This window comes from Acinonyx jubatus, chromosome D1 (genome assembly GCF_027475565.1).
Source record: "Acinonyx jubatus isolate Ajub_Pintada_27869175 chromosome D1, VMU_Ajub_asm_v1.0, whole genome shotgun sequence".
In the NCBI taxonomy this organism is placed as follows: Eukaryota; Metazoa; Chordata; class Mammalia; order Carnivora; family Felidae; genus Acinonyx; species Acinonyx jubatus.
The window spans coordinates 49240284-49252865 of NC_069390.1; the positions used below are offsets into that span (position 1 = coordinate 49240284).

At 37.1% G+C, this 12582-nt stretch overlaps 1 protein-coding gene across 8 annotated transcripts in view; it reads left to right on the forward strand.

Moving 5' to 3' along the window:
• STK33 (serine/threonine kinase 33) overlaps nucleotides 1-12582 on the forward strand; it is a 166795-nt gene that overhangs the window by 11675 nt on the left and 142538 nt on the right. The window lies entirely within an intron of this gene.

A 12582-nucleotide genomic window follows, 5' to 3' on the forward strand; every position in this document is an offset into this window, starting at 1 on the left:
ACCAAAGTTGGGTGCTCAACTGACTGAGCCACCCTGGCGCCTCACAGAAGACTGAGACCTATTAAAGAGGAACTAGGCAGGAACAACTGGGTGGCTCAGTTGGTTTAGCGTCTGACTTCGGCTCAGATCATGATCTCATGGTTCATGGGTTCGAGCCCCGCATCAGGCTCTGTGCTGACAGCTCAGAGCCTGGAGCCTGCTTCAGATTCTGTGTCTCCCTCTGTCTCTGCCCCTCCCCGACTTGTTCTCTCTCTCTCTCTCTCTTTCTTTCTCTCTAAAAAAAATAAGTAAACATGAGCACCTGGGTGGCTCAGTTGGTTAAGGGTCTGATTTTGGCTCAAGTCATGATCTTGTGGTCGGTGAGTTCAAGCCTTGCATCTGGCTCTGTGCTGACAGCTCAGAGCCTGGAGCTTGCTTTGGATTCCGGGTCTCCCTTTCTCTCTGCCTCTCCTTTGCTCATGTTCTGTCTCTGTCTCTGTCTGTCTCTCAAAAATAAACAAACATTAAAAAAAATTAAAAAATAAGGGGCGCCTGGGTGGCTCAGTCAGTTGGGTGTCAGACTTCAGTTCAGGTCATGATCTCACAGCTCGTGAGTTCGAGTCCCACGTCAGGCTCTGTGCTGACAGCTCAGAGCCTGGAGCCTGCTTTGGATTCGATGTCTCCCTCTCTGTCCCTTCCCAACTCACACTCTGTCTCTCTCTTTCTCAAAAATAAATAAACATTAAAATTTTTTTTTTACTGAATAAACATTAAAAAATTAAAAAAAAAAAAAAAGAGGGACTAGGCATATCCATAGGAAGGACAGACCAAGCATGACCTGTAGGAATATTTATAGGGAAAATACTTTTGGCTCAGTCTGAAGAGAAACATTCCATCATGGTATCCAATGACATGAGCTTTTGGGGGAAAATAAAGAATGGGATCCCTGTTATTGGAAAACTTTTAGCGGTGTCCATGTCAGCATATATCAGATCTTCCATGAAAAAGTCCCAGATACTAGATGTCCTTTGGTGTTCTTTCCATTTCCTGGATTCTGTGGTTGCCTCCCCACCTCTGGTACTATACTGTGGCTACTTCTCCATTCTAGGTTTTGCTTTAGTGATTCATGTGATTGACTTTATTTTCCTGAAGAACCATAGCACAGAATTCTGGGGCTTGGTAGATAAAAACTGCCTGACATTAAATCTTTGTAGATAATTCACAAAGTGGATATATACCATGTGCACATGTATACTTATACACATACATCTGTTTTGTATAATGGAAAGTTGTTATACTTTCATAGTTTTGTCCTCTGTTCCTATTGTTATAAAATATCATATGCTTTAGAGACCTCTGAGTCTTGTTAAAAGAAACTTTTAAATTTTGACATTTATTTATCAAATTGATTTTAAAGAATTCAGCTCTGTTAAGTTTTCAAAATAGAGCCAACAAAGAGCCTTTGTGGGAGTAGGAATTAAAAACTGGTGAGATTACTTGAGAAAGATCTATAAAATAGTATAGATATTAGTATCTTAGATATTTAAGAATAGGAAGTGAGAACACTATAGTCATTTTGGAAAATTGTGTTTTCAGACTCACTTTCTAATTGGATTGTTGAGTGCAGTGTCAGTGGCTTCAAAGGGCATCACAATTCATTGCAGTTCTGACCTGGGGTAATAGATATAGAGGTAAAATGAAATCCATTTTCCTTAAGAACTACTGGTTTTATGAAATGATTAAATCTGATTTTAGAATAAAGCATTAAGTGCAAACCACTAAGAGTTCAAAAAGTACTTACAGGTCCCATGAAAGAAGATTTAGTGCATTTAGCTTTCAAACAGTTTTCTCATTGTAGATGAAATGCCTTTAAATTGATGTAAGTTATCATGCCGATAAATTAATAAACTATGAGAAGATACATATCTTCTCTTTGGAATGGACTCATTCTCCAGGGACAGACGGTTCTCTTCCAGAGCAGACTTCTGAAGTGGTAAGACGTTAGAGAAGTCTATTTCCTGCATGAACTTAAGCTCAATGTGGGTGCTGTTAAAGCTTTGATTTGGTATTACAAAAAAGAAAGTCATCATACTAGGGGAATTTGCCCATTGATAAAGATTTAAGTTTTATAGGAGTTTTGGAATTCTTTAATACGTTTCATTCTAAGGGCCCAAAGTCTATGATTATGTACGAATACATCTCTCTTTCTATGCAGCCCAGGCCATTGGTATTAGAGAATATGGGGAATGTCCTTAAGTTCCTTAGGGAGCAAAAGCCTTGGCAGTCTTGGGGAAGGAACAGATCCTCTGACTGTGCTAAATCCAAATCTGCCAGAGGGTAACCTTTTCTTCTAACTTCAGCCTGAGTACTGTGCAGTGTAAATAGTGATATTTAATGTCGAAGTCATGATTTTTCAAATATTTGGGTATCTGACGCAAATAACGAACAAATGAATTTACCCCTTTGTGTCTGAACATTTTAGAGTTACATAACTAAATGAAAATATGATAATGAATTTCTGTTGAAAATCTCCAATGTTTTTTCTCCCCTTAATAGCAAAATATCCTCATGCATCTTTCTCAAAATATTATTAATAATATTGGCCACAGACAACCGTTTTTGAACTATTTGAATTGATGTGGTTTTTTAGACATGAAGCTGGGGCACAGAACAGCTTTCTTCTTTCCCTCTTCCCTTTTCTGCCTGCCTCTGTGCTTCTCCACAGGATATATAAAAAACTCTCTGCGGAGGTCCTTACTTCATAAGCTTATTTGTAGAGTGCCAGTGGGATGGGACTGAGAAGTCATTGTTGCTGTTATTAATTCCTATTAATAACTTTTAAAAAGTTTGCTGAGTTACCTGGATGTTAACGTTCAGCAATTTCACTTCTTCTGTCCTCTTTCCTTCCATCTATGGGAGTTCTCTACCACTTTCACTGCCGCCTTTTGGCTTATTTGCATAAACAGACTTTTCTCTCTCTTTCTTTCCCTTCCTCCCTCTTTCTCTCCTTTTCACAAACCCTGGATACCTACCGTGTAACCTGAAGGATACGATGATGAGTTAATGATAGGACCAGTGTCCTCAAGAGCGGGCTGGTGGCACAGAGGTATGCACATAATGTGATGGAGTGCGATCAAGATAGCACCCAAGAATGGAGGGTAGAGAAGCTTATGTATGCTTTGGGGGTCGGGCTGGGGAGAATAAGAGAAATGAACATTGACTTTGAAGGTAGAGGTGTGATTGAGTATTAATTTTTTTGTTTAATCAGTGTCATTTAATCTGCATGGATTTTAGGCATCGATTTCAGGCATTTTCAGTTCAGCGTGGTGGAACTTATAGTTGGCCGGAAGATTGAAGCATTATTTTATATCCTTAAAATATCTTCTATGATAGATTTTTTTTTTTTTAGCTTCCAGAGGCTTAGCAGGATAACTCTTAGTGTTCATGATTTCTTGCCTCTGCATTACTGAAAACTTTTTCCGCCTATTTCTTCCGAGAAGCCCATTTTTCAATTTCTTAAGGATTCTGACCCGGTCACTGGATCATCATAATGATTAGATTCTGTGTCATACTGACTGTTTTCCTGAGACTTTCAACTTACGTGTTTATTAGTATTTTAGTTACTTGGTTTACTTTGGTTTTTAAAAATCCTTACACTTAGCGTTGTTCATAAAATATGCATAAATCTTATGGAGCCCTAACTGTGATGTTAAGTAATTTATTTAACAAATATTTGATAGAGCACCTACTCTGTGGCAGACGTTGTGGTGAGCACTAGGATAAAGGAATGATGTGGTCTGTACCTTCACAGAGCTTATAGTGTGATGGGGTTACAGACAGGTAAGTGGGCAACTGCAAAGGTGCTACGATAGGGAAAGTACATGGGACTGCGTGATGCATACAAAAGGCACCTAATCCAGACTTAGGGGCCAGAAGATGTGTTTTTGAAAGGAGTGGCATCTACATTAAGACTGAAGGGTGGATAGAAACCATCCAGGTAAAAGGTAGAGTATAGGGCATGGTGTTTCCAGCAGAGGAAATAACATTTGAGAGTCAGGGTGGACCTGAGAGACACAGGGACTGCAAGAATGTTGACAGGAGCCTAGAGTACAAGGGGAGGGTGTGGATAAGAATGAGGCTGAAGACCATATCTTACATATTGTGCTGGGCTTGGTGAGCCTCATTAAGGAATCCAGCCTTCAGTTCAAGCTAAGAGGAGGTAATGGATGGGCTTTGAGTAGGGGGATGGCATGACTCGATATGCGTTTTAGAAAAATCATTTTGGTTGCAGTTTGGTGAATATACTGAAGAGAGCTCTGGATGAAGAGATCAGTTGATTGGAGGCTGGTATAGTGATCCAAGCAGGAGACATTGGAGTTGTAGGTGTTACATGACTAAAACTTGAGGTGAGATGGAGTTTCAGCTTAACTGAACTTTGGACTAGGTTTTGATTTCCTGTCTTGATGAAAAACTTCTGGATTTTTAAAATGTATTTTTTAATTTTAAGTTTTATTTAAATTCCAGCTAGTTAACATATGTGTAATATGTGTAATATGTGTAGTTTCAGGTGTACAATATAGTGATTGAACAATTCCATGCAGCACCTGCCCTCCTTACTACCCATCACCTGTTCTGCTCCCCACCTCTCACCTCTCTTCTGGAAACCATCAGTTTGTTGTTTTAAAAAAATGTGTTTTTTTTACATTTATTTATTTTTGAGAGACAGAGAAAGAGCACAAGTGGGGGAGGGGCAGAGAGAGAGGGAGACACAGGATCCAAAGCAGACTCCAGGCTCTGAGCTGTCAGCACCGAGCCCGACGCGGGGCTCGAACCTACGAGAACTGCAAGATGATGACCTGAGCCAAAGTCAGACGCTTAACCGACTGAGCCACCCAGGCACCCCCAGTTTGTTCTTTTTAGTTAAGAGGCTATTTAGTGTATTTAGTCTGTTTAGTTAAGAGTCTGTTTCTTGGCTTGCCTTTTTCTAATTTTTTTCCTCCTTTGCTTGTTTGAAAAAAAGTCTGGATTTTAAGCTGTGTTAGAACAAATATCTTGTGACATTAAAAAAAACCATATTTCTGTTGAAAATAGTAGCACATATTATAAAGTGTACAGGCATTATTCTAAGCACTTTACATTATAAATTGACTTATACTTTACAACAATCCAATGGAATGGCTACTAGTTTTATCCCAATCAGACAGATGATAAAACTGCAATGTAGGTTAAGTAATATGCCCAAGGTCAGATAGGTAGTAAGTGTCTAAGCTGGGATTTGAAGTATGCCAGTTTGGGGCCAGGGTCAGTTCTCTTAATCATTGCTCCCCATTCTTGGAAATATGGGGGACCAAGCATGAGCTCTCCTCTCCAACCATCTCCTATTCTATATCCATTCTGAAGAGAAGCAGATTCATTTCAAAAAAAGAAGTATGAGCAGAATTTGTAGATTTAGAGAGAGGGCAAAGAGAAGAATGACTCTTAGATTTGTGGTTTGGTCTCTTGGGTGACTGTGGGACCATTCACAGAAACAGGGAGAAGAGTGAGTTTAGGCGGAGATTGAGAGTGGAAGAGGAGCAAGGTGAGATAATTATTGCTGTTATAAACATGTTGCATTTGAAGTGCTTGGGGGTCATCCTTGTAGATATGCTCAGGGGGGAGTTGGATGGGTCTGGTTATTTGCCACCACAGTAGCTGGAATTCAGAGAGAGACGTGTGGCTACCAGATCCAGGATAGCTTCTGGGAAACAGGTCTTGTTTTAAATAGGTAGGAGCCTTCTAGGTGAGGGAAGCACAGTGCACTTGATGACTTCCTGGTAAGAATGTGGGTGAAAGGAGATGATCTGAAGTCTAGGCATTTTTTTTTCTCATGAAGCACGCGGCCTTTGGCAATTCACTCCTCTTCTTTGGCTTTCATTTACTTATTATTTATTTTATTATTTTAAGATCACTTACATTCATATTTGATAGATTACCCTTCGATTAAGAACGTTCATCTATAAAAGAATAAAAATATCTTCTCTGCTTGCCTCGCCATTGTTGAAAATGAGAATGTCCTTTAATGGCCCTTCCGTTTCTGAAATTCTTATTTTAGGAATTGAACTCTGGTGTTCAAACATACTTTGTAAATGGTAAAGTAAGAATACAAATATAAATTAGTGGCATTTGGTATTTGGTAAAGATTATGTGCATAAGTCTGTAGATAGTGGCAAACATGCAATCGCTCCTGATTGTCTTGCTTGTGAAATTAAAACTCTAGCTGATTCTTGGGGTTTAAGCCAATCCCTGGTAGTTATAAAATGAACAGAAATGGTTGGATGTCATTTTTTTTTGAAAGAGGAACTAGCAAAATTTGCTCACTGAAAGTAAGAGAAAAAGAGATTGGTGATGACTGTATCTTTGTGATTTCCAAGTCCACAGTATCATTTGAAAGAAAACATGACATAATAATTTCCAGGAACTGTGCTAAGTGATTTATATACTTGATTTGGTTTAATTCTCACAGTAACTATCATTACTCCCATTTTATAGGTGAACAAACTGGGGCTTAGAGAACTTGCCTAAGGTCATACTGGTAAATGGCAGAGCTGGGACTCAAGCCCAGGTCTTCTTATCCACAAAGCCTCTGCATGTAACTATCATACTATATAGGCTTTCAGTTTAAAGGTTAATTTTTTTTTGAGTAGATTACATTTATAATTTAATTTAAATTTAATTTAAATATATAATTTAAAAATATAAAGGTCTCTAGTGAAAAAGTCTTTCTTCTGTCCCTGTCCTCTTGATATTCATTTCCCTAAAGTAAGAATCCTTTCAGAGATGTTCTGTATGCATGTGTGAGTAACTGTAACTTAGGTATATAAGAATATACATATATAACATACACGCAGTATATTCTATACAAATAAAATTTCACTCATTTTATGCAAACAATAGGGTACTATAGGCCTGCACCTTGATTTTTTTTTTTTTTTTTTTTGCCTAACAATATCAAGGAGATTATTTTGGTTAAAAAAAAAGGCTATTTTTTAAATAGCTGCATAATATTCCACTGTATGCATATACCCCTAGTCTTCTATTGCAGGACATTTGGATATTTACCAATATTTTGCTATTACAAACAATGTCTAATAAGTAACTTTTCATTTGAGTTATTTTGCACATGTGTGAGTCCGCCATGTACGCTAAACAAGAACCCAGGGGGTTGCTCTGAGTATGGTGAAATTCACTATAGGAAGAGTTATATTTTATTACTAAGATGTAAGGTGTTTTTTATTCCAAGTATATAAGTGTGCAATAATCAGCAGATATGTAACTGCTTTTCTATCAGCAGGGCTCCACATCAAGTACTGTAAACATATATATGCAAAGGCTTGTAGACTCCAAAAATGAGAAAAAAAAAGGTTATGGCATAGTTGGCTGACTTGGAGTGAAAGGTGTCTGCATCTGAGCAGACATTTACTCAATAGAGTGAAAATTTCATTCCTAAAGAAAAATGACTCGGTTCTTCATGGAAGAGCTCCCTTGGAGATGCATGAATGCGTTTGACCCTTACTAAGATGATGGTACGATTCTTGCTTCAGAAAGTTGCCATTTAAAAATGGCTACAAGGGCTCTTTTGCCATTGAGTATATTCAGTAAATGGGCAAAAGGGAGTTTTTAAGATCTATATGTAAAGTGAAGAAAACCAAAGCAAGTTTGGATGTAAAGAGCTGTAGAGCTGTGAGGTGGAGTGGAGTGCAAGTGGTATAGAGTAGCTTGTGCACTGGTAGAACATGCAGTGAATGTGGAGGTAAACATGGATACAATTACATAGTACTTTGTATTTTTATGTGTAATCAGTGGGCAGTTACTATTTTCAGGAGTGTTTCTAGATATTCTAAAGTGAACCTGAAGAGTACAAAAAGAAATACATTTATATGTCTAGATGAACTAGCTTCAGGAGAGTGTCATGGCAGAATCAAGGAACAGATTTAAGATTTTTCTGCTTATAGCACATTACATAAGTAATAGATAATAAATGAAGTTTGTGAAAAGTCATGTAGACGTTTTAAATTTGAGTCAAGGCTGAATTTGATTTGCTGTCCTATTATTCCAATTTATTAATTATGCATTCTTAGAATATCTTTGTTGGTTTTTCTTTCTGGCTGTTTTCTCTTTCATAGTTATTAGCTCTAGAATCTATTGTTAATGAACTCTATAATACCGAAAAAAGTCACTTTAATTAATAAAAATTTTAAATCTTTTACCCAGAAATAGAACTTCTTAGTTTGTTCGTGTTGTATTTGGAACATAATCATCACAGGTAAAAAAGTGATACTACCATATTTTGGTAGTTGTGTCATATTAGCTATTAAGTGCTGTTAGCTCCATACTGGATACATTTGGGGGCTCCTGTCCTCCTGCATTTTCTTCTAAATGAATCCTCCTGTCCCACAACCTATTCTGACACATCAAAGTTCCTGCCATTCCCAACTGCCCTTCCTCAAAGTCTGATTACAGCAAGGTTGACTAATTGCTATGTAGGCTTTTCAGCAGTTAAGACCCATGTTGCTTGGCTCGTTCTCATGTGTATAACACTTGACTGTCAGTGTTCAAGAGCTCCTGTTTCCGTTTCCCAGCAAACTCACAGTTTGCTGCTATTGGTTCTGAGGTCACATGTGCAACTTTCTTTGGCATCTAATCTAGTTCAGCTGGGCCCAGAGTGGCTATGTCCTTTTTTGGTCCTACCTATTTTTTTTTTTTTTTTGTCTGCATCTTCACATCTCATTTTGTCTGTTCTGAGCATTCTCTCTGCTGGAGAAGGAAGAAACAAAATAGAAATTAACACATGTTTAAGATGTGGTCATACATATAGCTCATTACAATTTCATCCTTTTATGGGTTGTGATTTTTTTTTGGAATGCTTATGTTTATATTAGTTTGATATCACAAATGAATCCATTTATAAAAACTCCATTAAACCAACTATTGTTACAAAGTTATCATGTCTGTGAATTAGGTATTCACTTTTAAATGTTATAGTGATAATATTCTAATGGTATTCCTTGGAACTTCTGGATAATGTTCATCCATGTATTTGGAGAGAAAACGGAAAGCAATAAGAACTTGGAGTTCACTTGGTTCTTTGGGAAGTTTTTGCTTGAGTAAGATCCACTGGCATCCATTGCGTTGAGGTCACTTAGATGGAACATCTTACATTATTAAGCTTCAGTATCCCTGTGTACTAGTTAGCAGGTATCATGATTCTTATTTTACAACTCAGAAGATTGAGGTGCAAAGGTTAAATAGCTTGCATGGGAACACTGAATGTTCAATAGGATTGTAGGAGTGGGATCTGAGTATTATTTAACCCATGGGATCTCTGATTAAGTAGTTTCAGGTAATACTATGGCAGTCTGTTCTTTGTTCATGGTCATTTATTCTTAATCAAGGAGTGGGAATGGATCACAGTGATGAATAAAAATAGTTGGGGGCGCTTGGGTGGCTCAGTTGGTTAAGCATTCAACTTCAGCTCAGGTCATGATCTCACAGCTCATGAGTTCCAGACCCGCATTGGGCTTTGTGCTGACAGCTCGGAGCCTGGAACCTGCTTCGGATTCTGTTTCTCCTTCTCTCTCTGCCCCTCCCCTGCTCACATTCTGTCTGTCTGTCTCTCTGTCAAAAAATAAACAAACATTAAGAAAATACTTGATTAAAGTTATACTGTATGATACATTCCACTTTGGTTATTTCTCATAAATTTGCCAAAATGGTGTGATAGAATTCTTTTAAAAATAGGAGATTCTAGGCTTATTGAATTTCTGTTTTTCCCCTCCAATATTTTTTTTATACCTTAAAAGACTGTAGAGTAATAGCTTTTACATTCTGAAACTCGGAAACATTTCCATTTTAAAATTAAATTAGCATCTTTAAATTCTGGTTTCAAAAATGTATTTTCCCCCAAAAGAACATGTTTATTAACATTGTTTAATTACAGAATACATACAGAAAAACTGAAATTCTTGTTGCTTATATTTACTTAGTATATTTGACTTGCTTCCTTTTAATACTATAAGTTTATTTCCTGAGTCCTGGCTTGAAAATAATGAATGTCAAAGTACATTTAAGTTATGTCACAGTTTGAGATTACAGGTGCCTCATATGAAAAATGCATATTTTCTAATTTTTCAGTCTATAAGTTTCAAAGTCTGTTTTACTCTTTGATGAGGACTAGTTCTTAAATTAAAGCAATGGATTAGTGCATGAAATTTGTTGAAAGCTGTTCCTTTGCAATATTCTGATGCTTCCTCAATAAGTATCTGATGTTCTCTCTCTCTCTCTCTCTCTCTCTCTCTCTCTATATATATATATATATATATATATATATATATAATGTTTATTTATTTACTTTGAGAGGGGGGAGGGGCAGAGAGAGAAGGAGAGAAAGAATCCCTAACCAGGCCCTGCTGTACTGTCAACACAGAGCATGATGTGGATCTTGATCTCATGAACTGTGAGATCACGACCAGAACTGAAATCAAGAGTCAGAAGCTTAACCAACTGAACAAACCAGGTGCTCCTCACCTTATGTTTTTAAAATGATTTTTTATTACAAGATAATTGTAGAGTCACATGCAGTTGTAAGAGATAATAGAGATCCTGTGGGACATCCTGTTTCCCCCACTGGTGACATCTTACATGAAGTATGGTACAATATCACAACCAGGAAATTGACATAAATACAATTTTATTCAGATTTCACCAATTTTAATGTGTGTGTGTGTGTGTATGCGTGTGCGTGCGCGTGTGTTTGTAGGATCCCTCATGCCACAACCACCTCCCTCTCCCCTCACCTAATCCCCGGGAACCACTGGTCCTGTCTCCATCTCTGTATAGTGTTATCATTTCAAGAATGTTATATACATGTACCTTATTTTTTCCCTTCATATGCATCGTATCTGAAAATAAGAACAACTACAGGGAAAAAGGGCAAAAGATTCTTAATATTTGTGTCTGCTCTGTCAGGAGACCTATGTTATTAGGTGTTCTAAGGTTTTCTTTGAAAGAAAGGCAAAGTTATCACCTTAATATTCACTAGGTAAATTATTTTCCCTGGACATAAATAATAGTTTCCATATAGTAAAATGCTGAGTTACTAAATCTGTAGCGTTGACATGTTAAAAAATTCTTGTAATTCAACTTTCCACTTAAAAATCACCTTTTCAGAGAGACTATGTTGATTATTCAAACTAAAGCAGTTTCCAAGTTACTCTCAATCTCTCTGTCCTCTTGTTTTCATGATAGTACTTAGGCACTTTATTCTTTGTCTATCTCTCCCTCTTTACCCTCTTAAGATAATAAGCTCGGTGAGAGGAGGGAATTTGTTTGTAGTTTTCATTTAATATTTCCAGTGCCTGGGGTGGTGCCTCTACATAAAATGCTCTTATTGCATGAAATGCATGTCATAGGTCTGAAAACATCTTCTAAACTCATGTTTGTTTGTTTACTTTGACGATAAATTTTAATTTTAAATGGTGCCCTGACTATGCTTGAGTATTGGTGTATAGTGCTAAAATATTTGAATAATTTTAGTATAATTTAGTCAGCCAGTGAGTTGTTTGGGAACCTTAAATCCCAGGGAAGTAGAACAATTCTTTCGTTCCTTGTTCAGGTCTATTTGAAGTCATCCAGTAGTCTTTTGTGAAATGACAGAACTCTAGAACATCTATCACTTGCTTCCTTTCATAGTATTACTCTTAAGAGTCTGGTCTGATAGTAGATTTCCTGGGTTTGAAGCCTGTCTCTATCATTTATTAGCTGTGTGGTTTTGTGCATATTACCAACCTGTCTGTATCTTGGTTTCATAATCTGTTAGATAAAGATATTAATAGGACCTATTTTATAGAGTTGTTATAAGAATTAAGTGAGACAGTATCCTAAAAGTACTTAGACCACTTCCTGGCACATAAAAGATATTTAATAAATGTAAGCTATTATTATTTAGTATGAGAAAGTTAGTATCTGCTTTATTCACACATCAAGCAGTTGAAATAACACAATTTATGCTATACATCTAATCAGATAGTAATGTATCATAAGAGTTTTATCTACAATCAGAAAATGGATTTCAGGTTTATTTATTTCCTCTTATTACATTAGATGGTTTTGAGAACATCAAATAGTTTGGAAAGTGCTGAAAGGAAATGAAATCTGAAAGGCCCAGGAACATATTCTCTTGATTGTTGGTTGTAATTCTTGCTTTGAATGAGAGAGGTCACCTCAGAACATAGACTATTCTTCTATTGTCCATGCAAATTGTGGTCACTAATATGAGTTTCCCAGACATTGGTTAAATGCTGACAGTAAAAGGCAGTCATGAAGAGGATTAGGAAGCTACTGCTGTTTGTTTTTAGCTCCTCTTCACTCCTCCACTTAGAGCTCTCTCTTCGTCCTTTCTTCTCGGATGCCTGGTTTCTGCTTGCTGCCCTTCGCACACCATCCCATAAACATTTTCTATACCATCTACAAATGTAAGTTTGTTACTGATTGGCTAACTCCTTATATTGAGTTAGTTGCTATAATATCTCCCTTGCCTGTAACTATAGGTTTACAAGAAGTTGCAAA